Genomic DNA, 15,313 nt, shown 5'->3' with positions numbered 1-15,313 from the left:
TTTTTCTGGAGTATTTAGAGAAGAAAAACTTGCGTGCGCGTTTTTTGTTCAGGCGCTCACTTCTACGATTACTTTCCGATAATATCACGTGCTTGTAAACTTCAGAAAATTATAGGAAACAAAAGGATAAGCAGCTGGGATCCCGCCACGCTGTCCGGGCGCTTCTACAGTACAGTCCTCAATTTTAGAAGTGCGTACCGATGCGGAGTGCGAACAGCAGGGTCAAAACAATACCTAAATGCGGAGGGGATAGAGGTGGGATGCCCCACTCAGAAAATTTCAGGGCCGGTGATCCGAGTAGATAAGCGCGCAAAGCCGGCATCAGCCTGCTGCAGCGCAAGGGATTTTGCTTCGTGACAAAGGAAGTTTTATCAGTGACAGACCAAGACAGACAGGCATGGTGAAAAACAAGAAGGCGTAGGAGCGCCGCCTCGGGAACGCTAAAAAAACTTTCCACTATTTTGCATAGTTTCCGAGAAGCGGCGCTGGCTGGCGGACACGAAAGCACGCTGGCAGGCTACGGAGCGGGGAAGGGTAGGAGAGAGCAACAGGAGAGTGGCTGTTTGGCCATTTTTCGCTCACGCGTTAGGCACTGTTTATACAGGCGGCGTTGCATTAACACGTTTATGAGCTACAAGGAAGCCAATTTCCTCCCTGTTCTGTGGTAGCCATGTTCGGTGAAACCCCAGGAAGTGCGGGATCGCACCTGATGCCGCAATCGAAGGACGCATGACTGAGTGGGTAATATGCCGCCGCGAAATTTGCAGCCGACGAAAAGAAGAAACAAAACGTACTTTGACGATGACGCCCGTATCTGTCGTATCCCTGCAGGGATACGACAGATACGGGCGCTTGTATGCGTCATATCCTGTCATCGTGCACGACTCTTAAACACCACGTTTTCTTTTTTCTTGTTGGCGGTCGGGGCTCCGGTTCACCACGAAGGCAACGTTTTAATCGGCACGCTCCAAAAAACTTTCCAAACTCTTCAAGCAACTTAATATTTGCATATTTGCAATAATGGTAAAATTAATAAAATCACAATCTCTAATAAGTTGCCCCTCCCCCCCCCAGATATTAACCTTGTTCGTAACTACAACCTTGGACTACGGAATATCAGGCACAACCGTTCCGGCAAAAATACGCTTTACTTCCTTTTTCCTTAGTTGTAAAACAGCCTGGTTTTATTTTCCACTTACATAATTGACCACTATTCTTCGCGTTTTTGTGGCACTTTGTTTAAATTTGCGGTCACGAAAAGGAGGTTTCAATCCAAGGCAATGATTAAAATAAGGCGAGCGCGATGTGTAATGGCCGCCCATGACGACACAGACGGCCTTGATGTGAGCCGCATAGACGCTAGCGCCAGATTCCTCTCTAGTGTATATTGTAAGAAACTCTATGCGTGAAACTTCCCCATCACGCTATAGGAGAGCTTCGTGTGCTGCCGCGCCGCGGCGCTGGTGTTGATCGGAGGGCAGCCGTGGACATGGTCAGAGCGCGTTTGGCAGGGAAGGGACCACGGAGTAAGATAAAACAGATGCTCGCCACCTTATCAGCAGTGCGCTTTCGCTTTACGTGTCGTGGGCCGCTCAAACGGGCTTATCATTTTGTGAGTGGCGAAAAAACTTTTGGGCGAACGGGCATGCTGCTAGTGCGTTCCTGCCTGCCGGTCTGGCTACAGGGCAGCGCCGGCCGCCGATGCCCTACGATCTGCGGTGGCGCCACTCGCGGTAGCCTTTGTCCCCGTACGAAACTTGGCCGTGAGTTTCATGACCAGAGAAGCATTGAAGGACTCTGACCGTACCCACGCGCCCGGGCAGCATGACGTCAGTCCCAGAACCAGGACGTGTACAAACACGCCGGAGCAGCGAGCGCCAACCACAGTCAGCACGTCGGCTTCGCCACGGGAGCCCCGACTCGACAGTTTGGGGCTAGTATCAGATGGTGTCATAACGGCCCGCTCTGGCCTTTCTTGTGCGGGCGAAGATTAAAATGGATTTAAAATATGTTATGCCGAACGGTTGCTGTTGAAACTTGCTGGGAGATATCTCCTGATAAAAAGGAAGCATTTTAGGCAGTTATCTCAGCTTTGAAATTTCGTGTGAGTACTCCTTTAAAGCAAAACGTTCTTCGCCTAGTTCATGGCGTCCGTACAAAGCAACGCATTGCAGAGAAGCCAACTTTACACAATAGGCGGGCACACGATAATGATGAGTTTCCTTAGGCCGCATCAAGCACCCCAATGACAAAACGCTTCGTTTGGGCGAAATCGAATCAGGCCCACGTTATCAAGCCTGCGTCTATCCGATTTCGCCATTTCGGTCTAGTCCAAGCAGTTTGGATGCTGGGCTACCCTCACTTTCACTCGGGTTGCATTGGAGAAAGCTTTGTGTTTTGACCATCTTTCTCTGAGAAAGGGGCTTTGGTTTTAAAGCGAAGCTTTGCTAACCTAGTCGAGCCGAGTTTCGCCATCGCCAGTAATTTGACTTTCATTTAATTGCAGCTGCACCACCCCTCGGCAAACTCCTCACGTCAGTCGCGGCGCCAAGGAGTTTGGCCGCCGCCGCGTGCGTTAGACGGCCCCGCCACAGCGTGCGCTAGCCGGCCCCGCCGCCACCGGCTTGGCGCATTCGCTCGATTCGCAGCTCAGCCATGGATGAGAGCGTGTCCGGGCCTTCTTCTCCGAGCTTTGATTCGCTCGGGCTTCATGCACCGACCTATACTGACGAGAGTGTACGCATTCCTCCCGATTAACACAATCTCCTATTCGTTCGGCCAATTCCCCGTAATATGCACCCGGAGCACAATGTTAAACGCCGGGAACATCGTGCATGCGTGCTCGCCCGTAAATACCCCATGGGCCCGACCACTGCATATGTGGACGCCGTTAGTTGTCGCCACCACAATGCTTATGCAGTCACCCCACTGTTCGACCCTAAAGCACCCCCTTACCAATCACTAACTATCGTAACGCGCTCCCCTGCCACTGCGGAAGAGGCGGCCATTGCACTTGCGCTCACTCACGGCCTACACCAACTATTGTTATTTCGGATTCGAAAACAGCCATTCGAAATTTTGCCCGGGGTAACATTTCCCCCCAGGCTATCAAAATTCTTCGAAATCCTCCCACCTCACACGCGGAGCTGATTTGGACTCCAGCCCATGCGGGGCTGAAAGGTAATGAAGCGGCGAACCTTGCAGCTCGAGAGCTAACCGTCCGAGCTGGGCCAAGTCGCAGCCCTTCACATGGAGCCCAATCAGCCCGTGACAGCCTGTTAACTTTCCAGGAAATTTCCTCCCACTACCGCCTCTCTCGCCGGCGCTACCCTCCACCCCACTGGTCGCTTTCTATCGCAGAGGCACGATACTGGCGCCTTATACAAACCAATAGGCTAGATGCACTCTTAATCTGGATCCACATAAGATCCACTTAGTAACTGGAACTTTTTTGCAAAAAAGTTCCAGTTATATATTTGGAACCGTGTTCCACATATCCTGAAAATGTAAGTGGAACAGTGCACCACATATTTTTGCAGCTATATTATCTGGATCGGCGTTCCAAATAAAAATATACGGATCACTGTTCCAAATAAACTGGTAGTGTAAGTTACTGGAACACTGATCCACGTAAAATGATTATGGATTTATCCGGTGCACCGTTCCAGGTACCTTCAGACCAGCTGTTTATATAAAACGGTGTTCCGATAGACGTTGAGAAGCTGTCTATGGGACTCCACTTTTCCAACATATCTGCTTTCCTGTTGGTATAAACTGAGGTCATTTGCCAGGCTGGCGGATGCATTGGTATCAGAAGGAAACCGCAAGCACCATTCTAACGCAGCCTTGACATATGGCCCACAGTGATACCAACAATTGGAAAACAGAAACCGCCGCAGCAGTGTGGTCCCTGACAGTTCCCAACAATTGCCTATCGGAGCACAGTTCTATATAAAAGTTGGTCTGAGATACCTGGAGCGGCACACAGAGACTTTGGCTTCATCCGCCGAATCCTGTTCTGGGTTTTGGCTGCATGTAAAAGAAACAAGACTCGCATTAAAATACACACCAAACCAACTATTAGCACTGATACAATGCTTTTAAAAATACTAAGGAAATTTTATTCGCTCGTATTATTGCGTACATTTGAGATACGGAGACATATCTGTTTCCACTTGGGCAGAAAATGACCAGCGTACAGGATCAAATACCAAAACGATATCAAGTGGCCAAAACGATCTAAGTGGCATTTTCCTATTTTTGCTAATATTTACCATTCTTTTTTGCTAAAAACACATGGGTAATAAAGATGGCTTTAAGCGCAACCGCGTCACAAACAGACTTGTACATCTACCCTCGCAGTAACTCAAAAAGCATTACACAACAGTGAGCATAAAATATGCTGTTTTATGACATGAAATCAGGTACCGCAAATGCGGAAGTACCCACAGCGCTTGCCATACCATGTTTACGCATCCCGGTTCCAAAAAATGCAGTTTGCTGTTAAATTGTAGGGAAAAGCCAAAAATACAAGCCATACACGGTTGGATTATCACAAGACCTGCAAGAGTGTAGGAAAAGAACACCGGAGCCAACTAACAATTTAACATTTGCACAGAAAAAATTACCGGCACTATTGCACAACTAAAACATACACCATATATCAATATCAAGCTAACTGTAATATCAAGCTAACTGTAGCCAAAACCGACTATATACGCGCCCTGAAAAAGCCTTTCACTGAAGCCGCGTTCTTTCCCCGACAATTTGTAGCTATTTAAAATAACTTATCCAAAAAAAGCTCATAGCACCCAGTGTGAATCTTACAAAATTTTACAAACCAGATAGCTAGGAGCATGTTACGCATTTTAAAATTTATCAAGCAGCCTAACTCTAAAGACGTTATTAGTTCCCTCAAGAACAATTCAGACATCCCAAATAACCAAGCCAGGTAGCGTTGAAACATACAGGTGACCAATTTTACCAAGCGAACTTGGAAGCATTTTTCCAGCCGAAACATTTATCTGAGGTAAAATTCAGTTGCGTGCTATACAAACCCTACTATCATGACGACAGTATGCTTGTGACCAAAGCACTGCCTCTAACAAGCGAGAAATGCAACTTTGTCCAAAGTAAACAACTTTTTCAAGCCAAATATGTATATTTCGCATTCTTTCTAGGGCTTAGGTGTCAGCTAAGATACAGTACAAAAATTGATTAATAAAACCCCAAACCGTCTGTGTAAATAATTACTCTCACGTTTGCATCCATCAACAGCAGCACTGCCATGGAAAAAAATTTCGAGCTGCACTTGAATAATAAAAACGTTACAGTGCAGTGCCATTAGCTACATTAACAGAGTAACAGAGCAGCGGCAAAGGCAGCCTGCGCTTTGTGCCAATAATGAAAAATTGCAAAGGAAAGCACGACTTCACTTTTGCAGTTGACATGCCGCTTGCATCTACCAATCATTTGAACCACGACATATCTTTCCGAATAGGCTTAAACGTCTAACAATAATTTAAAACCCCAAGTAGAGTGACCACATCAAGTCTTTCAACAGAGCTCTAAACTTAAATGACACCAGGCCACTGTTAAATGGCCAAGAACTCTCTGCAAAAGTCCCAAGAACTCTCCAAAGTCGCATAAGTTTCAGGAGAATAAGATGAAATATACGGCGAGGAGGATGACCACATCTTGATGCGACAATGCAGGCGGAAAATCCATGACGTGTTTCTTGCAGACAATATTTACGCTGCCATTCTCTTCTCTCAAAATAACTGGACGTCGAGAATAACTGGACCACGTCATGTACCTTTAAGGAAGGAACAAGAAAATTTTGTTAGACGATGGCTTTAAATGAGTGAGTTGCTTAGGATACCCCTTTTATAGCACAGTAATTGATTGAAATATCAGCGATTTCTTGGTTTCTTTTCTGGGAATGCTGTAACAATGCACAAAAAATATTAGCACAGACTGTCAATGGCAGTTCTCTAATTTTGGAAAGCAACCGCATTGGGCGTGGCCGTGGCGCCGTATTATCACAGCAGCAACTCTCAAGGTGAAAGCAAAATGTTTGCAAAACTTGAATGCAAAATGATAGTCTTTTTGTCCACATGTTGCAGCATCCGAAACAGGCTGAATGTGAAGGTATTTCCCAATTTGGAGTTCACGATTTATTCTTAACAGTAAGATTTTGCTACAAAGAAAACTACCACAAATTCAGTCCCGCAAAAATAAAATGCCAGCTTCAATAAACACTGCCATAAATTGAGTCCCACAAAAATAAAATGCCAACTTACCCAACTAAAATTAAGATGCAGGCGTTCCTGGCAGGGCCTCCTCGGAGTGATTTTCCAGGAAAGTTTTGCCAACGTGTTCCCAAAAGCTCTTACTGTCGTTTTCACCTACAGGTCAAGTTGTCACTGAAATGGTGTTCCGAAGCCATTACGTATAATGCAACTACCTAAAAAGGGACCATCAAAGTTCCAGAACTGGGAGTGCGTACTTACTTGTAGAATGCAATGATTTCATCCCGTACAACGGCTTTCACGTGTTTCCTTTTTGTGAACACACGACTTCAAGAACGGTGAACACACGCCTTCAAGAACCAGGAAAATGGCAGTATGCATTCCTTGTTCCATTGTTTTAAGTCCCGGTCCGCCCTATTTCCTAGAAATAAAAACAGTATAAAAATATCGAAGCATAAATTTACGCTTCCCTCTAAGAAGGGAGTACTACAAGATCTCGTACAAGGCCTGATTAGTTGTGCTAAAATTTATTTTGCATCACGAGCCCTGGTAACGTTTTCAGGCGAAACAATTTTAAATATAAAAATATTTGAACATTTTTAGGCTCACCTGTCATTGCTCCATGCGGAGTGGTGAACGTCTGTATAATACGCAACACTCAAGAGGCACTCTTTCGTGGCTTTATGACTTCCACAATGCATTCACAATCTGTCACACTTGTCACGACGACGCCTCGGCGTGCCGAAGATGTCTTCAGCCACAGTGAATGCCACAGCCATGATTTCACAGGTATATGTAAGGAATGGAAATAATTCGTTTTAATTTCTGTTCTTTAGACAAAGGAAAACAATTGTCGCAAACTACCAGTGTAGAGACAAATTTCTCCACAGTCAGCCATAGTCTGCATCTGGACAGGTTACACAGATCGAATACAGAATGTAGCAATCTGCTTTCGCAGTATATTTTCTAAGTTCAAGGAAGCACAGAAATGGGGTAATGTTGGGTGCACATAGTGATGCAAGAACTTATCACCGGAGCGTTGTCGGAAATTATTTCGACTCTCGGGTTGCCACCGACATTGACGGCATAAAAATGCAAGAGTGGCTTATTTCTAACGCGGTTCGTGAAGTAGCAACCACTAATTATGGATATTGGATAATTATCCTGAAGTCTCAAGTTACCACTGACATTAACAGCATAGAAACGGCAGCACACTTTCTATATACCCGCTGCGTGTTTCCACATATTTCTTCCCCTCTAAAAAAGAAATGTTTGTTACTGCGGTACTGCTAAGACAACCACTGTCCCTTCCATTTCTCTACACTTCAGGCAATGTAAAATAGATCATCTCAATTGGTCAAAGGAATTGGAAGAAACATGGAACTGCATAACACACTGCACAGATAAACGTAAGCTGACGCCTTGAAAGCACATCAACACAACTCGAAATAGCGTCTACCTTGCGCGCAAAGGGCAAGGTCGAAGACTCCCGGTCTGGTAAGCACAGTAAATGGCATTCTACTCATCAGACACAACGCCGCAATTACCACGCAAGTTTTAAAAATACCAATAAATCTAAGGACGGACGCTCCGACAAACTTGCTTGGAAGTTGTACACGTGTGCACGCGCGATTATCGCGAGCGACTAACCCGAGAAGATTCGCTACCGCAGACATACACAGCTACTGTCAATATACAACTAAGCAAAGCCACACAGTAAGGGAACATCCACTCATGAAACGCGCAAACCAGGAACTTCTGACGTACGCAGTCAGAAATGTCCAGCCGACTCTGACCCACGAACACGGGAGTTTTGGTAAATTACGGCTGCAAACGTTTCTCCAACACAAAATGTTACACGCCGCGACCACAAGCATGAACGACACACGAACAACGGGCATAGACGCGGTATGTTTATCGGACGCAGTTAACAAGGATGTCACTGAACAACAACCGTTACCAGCACATAAATAAGCAGCACTGACCTTTTTTGCGCCTCCTGGCAAAACTCCACATCGTCGAGCAGAAATACAGCCCAGGGATATGAAAAAATTCGCAGTTGCACGCCGCAATCAACCCAATTTAAACTGCTAACGGCGCTAACGGTTCTCGCCAGCGTGACCGAGAATTTCTTTAGTAAATATCAGGCGCATCGCGCGAGCAATTGAGAAACCCGCTTGGGAGTGCCACTGGTGGCGCTGCATGCGGAAGACCGTAAAATTAGCGGAGTGAATCCTGGAAGATGGGAGCGCTGCTGTCGTTTAAAGTGTTGACGCAGTCCCGATTTTCATCCGTCGTCATCGTACCCGTTGCAGCCCCACTGTACCATGAATCAACGCAAAAACAGCCCTGCCGTGCTGCTGCTGACGCATGCGCATTGAATGCGCTACTGGAGTGGCGGTCTTTTCCTCATGGCTTCGGCGTACTTTCGTTCTCGCGGAGGCTTTGGCGATGCGCCCGCATAAGAACTCATACAAATTCGGCACACGTGATGGCTTTTGTTGGATTCGGAAAACGGGCGTATGCCTCTAAGCGGACGTTTACGCCCGTTGAGGCCGAAACAAAGCTCAGATAATAGCCGCGTTAGCGCGTTAGTACTGGCTAAAGTTGTTTCTCGCGGAGGGCCGTGAGTGCGTGCGATATCCGAGCTTAACTTTGGATGACAATTTCTCCGTTACTGTTTACAATGAATGCAAAAGGGCGTGGCTTCATTTACTGCTTTTCTTGGCAACAAGCCTTTCCGTAGTCAATAAAATATACTGCGGCGCGCTTAGATACCCACGTTATATAAAGCTACTTACAGCTAATTAGTAAGTAATAATACATCGGCCCGTTTCCCAGCCCTTTTCTCTCCTGAACACCAATACTACAGGAAAACAGCAACTGGGGAAGCAGCTGGAGAAGGCGGGTCATTCAATGAACTTCCATTACTATGACAAGACACAACAACAGCAAGTTAACTCTGCGTATTTTTGCCGTTACTGCACAGCATAATTAGGAATTACAATGTCATTTCAGCATTAATACATACAAAATAATGCAGGTATCACGTGGTATATCTAGGTTTAGTTCCGTTCACCCAGTCAACCGCTCTTTGCAAAGAGGCTCTTGTTTTTGCTTGTGGAAATTAAAAGGGACTCACATGATAGCATTCCTATCGGACTTACTACGCCATGACCAACGGACTTAAAAACCATCGTGCACCAATACGAATAGTTTTACAAATACATACCGATATTCACAACGGCCTAGTTTGCTTATTTTAGATCTATGTCGCTTCTCTACTGAAACAAAGAAATAAAACTCTCGCATGGTGAGACCGCTAGCACCTTCCAGTGAAGACTGGATAAACCAAAATGCGTTTCTTGTTTTTTTTTTATCTCTGCAAAGAAATGATATACAGCAGACTCCCGTTAAGACGAACCCGAAGGGACCGTAAAAATGTATGCGTATTATCCGAAATTCGTCTTAAGCGGAGGTGTATTGCATTGTGGACGTTACAAGAGAAAAATGTTGTGGTTCTTAATCAGTGTTCGTTTTAACCAAGTTCGTCTTAACGAGGGTCTACTGTATTTCTAGAAGAAGCAAACCAGGTCGTTAGTGTCATTTCTGTGAATTTGTAAAACTTCTTGTATCGGTACATGGTGCTTTTGAATTAGTAAGTCTCATGAATTTGCGTCATGAATTAGTGAGTCCCATATGAATTGGATCAGGTGAGTCACCCTTAATAGCATGCACGAGACGAAAAATGCTAACGAACATCCAAGCATATATAACTGCATTCGTGACATGCTGCGTGCAGTGTAAAATGCGGCACAGTCGGTTAACACTATGTATATACCGCATCAGGGCATAAATAAAGTGGACTAAGTACCTATTTTACAGCAGATTGTAGCCATTCATACGTTCCTGTAAAGCACTTAAAATTGTGCACGTACTACAACACAGCGAGCTGATGGCTGAGCATTGAGCAAAAAACAATGTTTCTGCGACGCTTTGTGAACCAAATGCAGAACTTGCAATAGTCTCAACAACTATATATATTTCTTTATGAGGTATCCACAAAAGCCCAATGAATTCTTCAGCACTACCATGGCTCTATCCCAAACGCAGAAGGAGAACCTGGGGACATCTGGTCCTTCTGAAATTCAAGTCATTGGTGATTTCAGACGTACTGCGCGTCTGCACTTAGCAAAAGACGATATTCACTAAAGCGGTCTGAGCGCCGCAGACAACCTGAAAGGGGTTCGTGAAATTTCTATTTTCGCTAAGATACCCTTTTCTCGCACCTCTCATGCTTTTTACTGTGTTGTTATAGCAGTGGACATATTGTTTTCTGTCAAATAGCGTCACTAAAAATACGTCTTAGCCGTCTTATATAAGTAAACTGCTCTAAGACAGTTCCATAGATATCGACGAAGTTTATTAAATTTTATGTGGTGCGTGCGTGTGTGCGTGTGTGACTGCATGCATGTGTGTGTGTATGTGTGGGTGCGCGGGTGTGCGTTCGTGTCTGTATCTATGTCTGTGGGCGTGTGCGTGCAAGTGCTTGTGCGTGCGCTTGTGCGCCAAAGCGCGTCAAATATATATGTGGTTCATTGTTCCAGTTAATGCACGATTCAGTGCATACTTCACTGCAGCGCACAAGTTATGTGGAACAAGACACGAGCAAAAAATATACAAAAGCACTGTCCAAAATTTTTACTGGGACATAAGTGGAACAGTAACTGGAACGGCCGACAGCGCATCCCCTCATTTATTCGGTTCCACATAATAAACACAAACCTAAAGAAAACAAATGGACAGTTCCAGATAAGATCCACTTATATCTCTCGTTCCAGTTATTCTTCGTTTGGATCCAGATAAAAATATGTGGATCGCCCCGTTTAACTGGAACTTACATGGAACCAGATTAAGAGTGTGGTCGCGCCAGACTACATGCAATTTATCCCTCAATATTTCCTTCTCCCCAATGCCCCGACTGCGAAGCCACTGAAACAGTCTCTCATATCATTTGTCGATTGCCCCACAACTCATTCCCTCTCATCTCTTCTGATGAACACTGAGAGGCGGCGTTACGCGGCTCGGACCCTCAAGTCCATCAAGGACTTGCTGAACGAGCAGCTCAGGTCACCGGCACCCTCCAAGCGCTGGTCAGCACTCGTCGTTAGCAACTAGTGCTGAAATAAACTGTTTTCTCTCTCTCTCTCTCTCTCCGAGCTTTGCTCGGGAGCGGCTTGCTTTTAGCCATCGTCGGCAGGCGGCGTCTGACGTAGATTTGATTGATTGATAAATCTTTATTTGCGAGCCTGAGAGGCGCAGATGTTAGGGCGCCCGCCTGGTGGAGGGCATCCTTAGTCCAGGATACCCTGGCTGCGGCTGGCTGTCCGGGCCCTGGTCACCAGGTCTTGCTGGATCCTGAGGTCCGGGCTAGTCAGGCAAGCCATCCACTGCTCATAGGATGGGGTGGGGTTGGGAGGGAGGTGCGGGGTTCTTTGACACTCCCATACCTGATGATATAGGGTGCCAGGAGAAGGACAGAAATTACAGGTGGCGGGGTATTGAGTAGGGTAAATGGGGTGAAGAAGGGTGCTGTGGGGATATGTATTTGTATGAAGTCTTCTCAGGGTGGTGGCTTCATCTCTGGATAGTCTTGGGTGCGGGTCCGGGTATTTTCTTCGGTCGAGACGGTAGTGGGCTAAAATTTCGGCGTAATTCGTGAGCGGGTCCATTTTGGGGGCAAAAAGCGAAGTTGTTCCCTCTTCGGTAATGGCCCGGTGTATATGCGCGCGGGCAGCGGCATGTGCCGCCTCATTACCTTGGAGGAATTCATGTCCAGGTACCCAGACGAGGTGTACCTCGGGGAGTCGGGGGATGCTCTTGAGAATGTTAAGCGCAGTGTTGGAAATGCGTCCCCGTAGGTAATTACGGCAAGCTGCCTGGGAGTGGCAGCACTGTGGAGCGGAGATATCCTACGCCGATGGTTGCAGTACGACCGGAGAGGAAAGCCGCGACATAGTCGTAGATTCGCTGTCCACAATCAATCGAAGTTAGTCCCTGAAGGATGGCGCTGTGGGAAACGTTGTCGAAAGCCCCCTTGATATCCAGGGTGAGGATGCAGGGTGAGGATGCAATGGGGTTCTTTAGCGATTTGGGGGGTTTGCTTTCTTCACTATGCATTAACACGTCTACGAGCTAGGAGGAAACCAAGATCCTCCCTGTTCTGTGGTAGCCGTGTTCGGTGAAACAGCAGCCACTGCGTGATCGTACCTGACGTTGGTCATGCTGCAGTCGAAGGACGTATGACTGAGCGGGTAATATGCCGCCGCGAAATTCGTAGCTGACGAAAAAAAAGAAATAAAACGTACCTTGACGAATACAAGGTACGAGAGATACGGGGGCCTGTATCCGTCCTATCTTTTCATCGTCCACGACTGTTTAACGCCATGGTTTCTTTTTTCTTCAAGTATAAACCAACTCAATCAGCAGCAAGTTTCGTTAAACTGTATCTGATGATCGGTGCATCGGTTTACCATGAAGGCGACATTTTCATAGGCACGCTCAAATACCTTTTCAAAGTCTTCAAATAACTTATAAAAATAAATAACTGTAAAATAATAAAATCAGAATCTCTGATTCGTTTCTAGCCCCCCCCCCCCCCCTCCCAACCAATATTGACAATGTCTGTAACTACCTCCTTGACCTGCAGGATTGCAGGCACAACCGTTCCGGCAAAAGTACGCTCTACTTCCTTTTTCCTTAGTTTTAAAACAGCCTGTTTTACCTTCCACTTACATAATTGCACTCTATTCTTCGCGTTTTTGTGGCACTTTTTTTAAATTTGCGGTCACTAAAACATTTTAATCCAAGCCATGTGTTGAAACTAAGCCGAGCGCATGATGTAATGGCGGTCCATGACGACACCCATAGAGTTTCATACTAATATATACTAGAGGGAAATCTGGCGCCACTCTCTAGGGGAGCTGCGCATAGGCGATCGTTCCGTCATGTACCGGGCAGGCATGTTCCACTTGTCCTTGGCATGGCTCATGAACAGGCTGAAATGTTGGCTGTGGCTTCAAAACAGCAACAATATTACTCTAGAAGGTGCATCACATTTGTTCTGTTAGTATAAAATTAAACCTCCAAAAAGATTAATTTGTCAGCGATTATGTAGAAGCTTCATGCACGATCAACAAGAAAAAAAATGTTACCCTTTCTTGTTGATTTTGGCATCAAGACAAAAAAGAAGCCTTGTGGCTACCGAGCCAAGTAGGCGAGTAACGCCGATAGCGGCAATGGCGCCGCCCACAACGGCCCGCGACTGCAGCGACAAATTTCCCTCTAGTATATATTAGTATGAAGCTCTATGACGACACAGACGGCCTTGGTGTGAGCCGCATAGACGCTAGCACCGGATTCCTCTGTAGTGTATATTGTAAGAAACTCTGCGGCGTCTGACAACACCGCAGATATCGCCCGACAAGCTGCGTCACTGAAGAGGGTCCGGAATGCCAACGGAGACTGGAGAAAATCGAGCCGAAGGCCGGAAGCGGGCTTAGTTGCACGGCTAACGAAAGCTTTCTTTTTGCACATCCAGGCTTAGCCAAGCTAAGCAGCAGCATTTGTTCTTATCCTCCAATTTCTGCATGGATAAAGCATGCATTGTGGCCAAACAAGCGCTTAGGTTGTGTTAAAAAAATATCTTCAGAATAAAACAATGTTGCACGCTTTCTTCATAGTTCCTTGAAGGAAACAAAAGTAGCCCAATTTCTGGCCAATCTCACTCCCGGGAAAATTCGCCATCTCAGTCGGTAACACTGGCGCCACGGCATTTTCGACATCACCATCATGCTGCGTGTTTCCTATCGCTCGCGCTGTTACTGGATGTCAACGGATAGGTATCTACTTTTAAGTTGTGAGCGCGCGAATAAGCCCCTATAGTCGCTCGATTCCTGGCCAATTCCCCGCGTGGGTAGCGCCGTAAGACGTGGAACAACAACAATAACAGCACGGCCGAGAAAGAAGAGTGTTTGGAAGCAGCGCCTAGTACAGCCTCGCTTGTAAAGCGGCCTCGTGGTCCTGTTCCTGAAGAGCTGTGTACTTCCCAACGAAGATGTACGTTTCCCACTTTTTCTTTGACTCCATTCAACATTTGTATCGGTATTACGGGGGTAAAATACGAGTGTTTTGATGTCCCAGTGCCGCACATACGTACATTCAGATGCGGCGGAACCAATAATCAGTCTTCCCATGTGGGAGCAGGTTCATTTGAAGATTTTCTGTGACCGTGACTGTCCCAACGCTTTCGTGTTACCTTGATTCGTAACGCGGCGATCGGATTGCCTTCGCTCCTGCCGCGGTGGCTCAGTGGCTAAGGCGCTGCGCTACTGAACACGAGGTCGCGGGTGTGGTTCCCGGCCGCGGCGGCCGCTTTTTTGATGGAGGCGAAAAGCAAAAACGCCCGTGTGTTCGAGATTTCGGGGCACGTTAAAGATCCCCAGGTGGTCGAAATTAATCCGGAGCCCTCCATTACGGCGCGCCTCATCGCCTGCGTTGCGTCGGAGCGTTAAACCCTACAATCAATCAAATCAATTGCATTTGCCCTTGGATCACCGTAGTGTCACTTGGTCACAGAGTATCGGCACTCTTTTCTCCTTTTGTTCCATGCCGCCGCCGTGATCATTGGTCAGTTCGCATCACGCGACATTTGTTTAAATTGCGACGGTTCTAGGCCACCGCCATTTTGTTGTTTCTGCGTTTTCTGTCGGTCAACTGTGGTAGTCTCAGCTTCTCCTCCCTGCTCTGCGCCTGCGCGCGACCGCCGTCGTCCCGAACGCGAATCAAAGATAACGCGCCTCGCAGCAAGGCAGCGGCAGAAGTGTGTCCGAAGGTGCCGGATTGCTGCTTCTCCGGCAGAGTTGCTTACAAATGACCTCGTCAAAGTTGGCAGTGAGGTCGCAGAAGCGGCTACCTGGCACCACTGATAAACACCAAAATGGCCCCATTGCTCACATGCGCGCCGCACTGACAGTACTCTGTATCTTATCTAGTGACACTAG

The 15,313-nt window shown here is 46.7% G+C and overlaps 1 long non-coding RNA gene across 2 annotated transcripts; it reads right to left on the bottom strand.

Annotated features, from left to right (window-relative positions):
• Positions 1-4,103: 4,103 nt before the first annotated feature.
• Positions 4,104-8,350, bottom strand: LOC144148893 (uncharacterized). 2 transcript variants are annotated; one of them, XR_013318095.1, is made up of 5 exons: positions 8,237-8,350; positions 6,861-7,002; positions 6,513-6,672; positions 6,303-6,425; positions 4,104-5,815 (listed from the first exon to the last, which is right to left on the bottom strand). It is a non-coding gene; the product is annotated as an uncharacterized LOC144148893 (long non-coding RNA). The 2 variants fall into 2 exon arrangements; XR_013318094.1 differs by lacking the exon at positions 8,237-8,350 and having other exon boundaries at positions 6,861-8,213.
• Positions 8,351-15,313: the final 6,963 nt, after the last annotated feature.

The sequence above is a fragment of the Haemaphysalis longicornis genome, unplaced genomic scaffold (genome assembly GCF_048455015.1).
Source record: "Haemaphysalis longicornis isolate Haplotype H1 unplaced genomic scaffold, Haemaphysalis longicornis Haplotype H1 scaffold_8, whole genome shotgun sequence".
Classification (NCBI taxonomy): domain Eukaryota; kingdom Metazoa; phylum Arthropoda; class Arachnida; order Ixodida; family Ixodidae; genus Haemaphysalis; species Haemaphysalis longicornis.
Note: the sequence above shows the minus strand (reverse complement) of the source record. Positions and strands in the feature narration are given on the sequence as shown.